The 2,953-nt window shown below is 40.9% G+C and overlaps 1 protein-coding gene across 1 annotated transcript in view; it reads right to left on the bottom strand.

Annotated features, from left to right (window-relative positions):
• WNT5B (Wnt family member 5B) overlaps positions 1-2,953 on the bottom strand; it is a 104,946-nt gene that overhangs the window by 55,390 nt on the left and 46,603 nt on the right. The gene's annotated exons all lie outside the window — the stretch shown is intronic.

Below are 2,953 nucleotides of genomic sequence, written 5' to 3'. Positions count from 1 at the left end.
TCTCATTGTGCTTAGACTATAATTGTGTAAAACACAAACGCCACATATCCTTGTAAGTTCACTTTTATTTGTGATGGTGGAAAATAGTGTCAGTTGCAAAGAAAAGAATGAGGTCTTCTGCAGCAGCAAAGAAACTTAAGAGGGGACAGTGTTAGGGACGTGAATGCAACCTGCTGGGAGAATTTAGTCATGACACAGTGTTCACTTTCTGTCTCAAATGTTTGTTTTCACAAATCTGGTTGATACCGCACAGTTGATTTTATAAATGGGGAGAGAGGCTTGACAAAGGTAGGAGGGTTTTGCCACGGTGATATGAGGAGTACTTATCAGAACCGACTGCTGCAGACTTGACTGACCACCTCAGAGGGTGATAAGCATGCAGGTAGCTCTTTGATCTTTCCCTGAGGTATTGTAAAGGGCCACCCTAACCCCTGGCTTCAGAAAGGTGCTAAACCAGGGCCTGTTTTCATTGGGAGTAGGGAAAAAACAAAAACAAAAACAAACCCCACCAACTGCTGAAAGTTACTACTATTTAATATGTATTATTACGTTGTGCAAACTTAGATATGTCTTGTCAGCATCATATATAGAGTTATTTGAGAAGCTGGAAAACTAGTGCAAGTTGGTAAAGGGCTCTAGGGTACTGAAGTAGCTAGTAGTGTTAAATCTGTTCCCTGTTGTCCTCAGAGGAATTGAGCCAGTTTCCAGAACACTGCTTTGTCACAAATAGTGATGCGAAGTACGAATGCTGTAAGTCTGTGCTGGTGTTAAGAGTTCGCACATGTTCAGCACACTACAATGCCTGTCACACAATCCTTATAAAGTAGAATCAAGTTGCAGGATCACCAGCTATTTCCTCTTCATTCAAAGGTAAAAAGGCTTGACTTACCAGATGTTTTAGTTACAAATCCCTCTTGTCCAGAAAGAGTACAAGGGTCTAATTTGTTAGTATCAGGCACTCTGTTATGTTTATTGCTCCTCAGTTTATGTAATCCACACTCCAGAAGGACGGGGCCTCGCACACAGCTGTCTGTCAGTAATTACTACTCATATCATGGATTCAAGTCACTGGACCTGGCCTGTGGGAAAATCATTCTTTGAGACCAGATTAACTTGTTATAAATAGCAAGGGATAACTCAGCACGGCTTGCAAGTACTATTTTCCTCATCTGAAAAGAATATGAAAATGTTTGCAAACATCCATAATAATATTTCTCCTTAGGAAATCCTTACCCTAAACTGGCATTTTAATGCACACATTTGTGTGCTACCATTTGCTTTTTGAGAAATGGTCTCTAAATAGGGAGGAACCAAAAGAATTAGTCATAATATTCCTAGAATCTTTAGTAAAATCACTGAGGCTAAAAGTGGACAGATGGATGAAATAAGGGAGGAATTAACAACAGTTATGCCTCTCAAATTCTTAATGTTCTTAGATGGAAGGCAACTAATTTGCACCTTCCATTATACTTCAGTGTTTTAAACCTTAGCTTCATAGCTCAAAAGCTCACTACTGTGAACCAAAAAAACAACAACAAAAAAGAGGACCAGACCAGTAGGTGTGTCCAAAGGAAACAACATGGAAATGAAAAAATTAAAGTGATAATTTCTAGCTCTTCTAGTTCATTCCAAATACACACAATTTACAGAGTTTCAGGAATACTCTGTAAAAATGGTCTGACCAGATTCTCTGATGTAAGCTTTATCAGGCTCACAGCTTGCTGCTGCAGGAAGCAGACAAGGTCTCCTCATTCTGTGAATCTGGAATAGATGACTGGCTCTTCCAACCCTAGCTGACGTCTGTGCACTTTAGCCAGATGCCCTGCCATTGTACTCAGAGTCAACTGGCGACAATTAGAGCAGCATGGCCCAAAGGAAGACAGCTGCCCTATCTTCTTCCCACACACGAAGGTCTAAATTTCAGTGGACTCACAAGAGGAGCCGCAGAAATTCACTTGAGTAAGTACGACATAGGATTTAGCAGCAAACAGCCTCATTACTGCTTAGTTTAGAAACAAAAATTGAGTCGGTAGAGCATGCAACTCTTGATCTTGGGGTTTTAAGTTCAAGCCCCATGTTGAGTATAGAGATTACTTAAAATCTTTTTAAAAAATTGAAAAAATGCACATATGCAAGTTAGGAGACAGAAGTCAAGCACTACATTTTACTGAAAGGCAGGGGTGGAAAATAAATGTTGACTTCTTCTACATTGCTCCTTGACCTTCCCCCTCCCCGCAAAAAACAAGAAACCTCTCCCACTCACCCAAGACTGATCCTCCCCACTGTGACGCAGCTATGAATCAGGTTTACACCAGTATCAGAGGTAGCTGGGAGTCCAACCTTGTATTTTTCTTTCCCGCTAGTCTACTAAGATGATTTTAAGATCCACTATAAGGCAGAAAAATAGAGCATAGTTACTACAAATGAATGGAAATTTGTTTTCCAATGTGGAAGATGGAAAGTAGAAAGAGGAAACGTATTTATCCACAAAGCCTGCAAGCCCTATGTTTTGTCAGCAGGCGGCAGCATTGTCTGCGAATTGGAGGTTATTTCCAGTGGGGCGCCCAAACCTTCCCCCTCAGACAAATGCCCTCCAGTCACCACCCCCACCCCATCTTCCCCCCAACCCAAAGAATTTCCCCAGGGTCTAAGAGCTGACAAAGGAGGGATTATTACCAAAAAAGATGAAATTAAATTTTAAAACATCAGTGAAGCTCTTCAAAGGAGCCCAGGTGTACAGCACTTTGTTCTCTGAGCAAGGTAACAGATGTGACCTCAGAAAGGTTCCCTGATTTAGCTCACAGTGCTCTGCTTTTGGAGGCTGTGGGAATCAAACATCAATTTCTAATTTTTCTTAAAGACCATCTTGTACAAATCTGGTTAGATTGTCATATTTGGGAAGTTTGGGAGAACAAATGGGCTGAAATTTTAGTCATACGTGGAGAGAGTTTTT

This window comes from Panthera pardus, unplaced genomic scaffold (assembly GCF_024362965.1).
Source record: "Panthera pardus isolate Hobbes unplaced genomic scaffold, ASM2436296v1 HiC_scaffold_6, whole genome shotgun sequence".
NCBI classification, from domain to species: Eukaryota; Metazoa; Chordata; class Mammalia; order Carnivora; family Felidae; genus Panthera; species Panthera pardus.
Note: the sequence above shows the minus strand (reverse complement) of the source record. Positions and strands in the feature narration are given on the sequence as shown.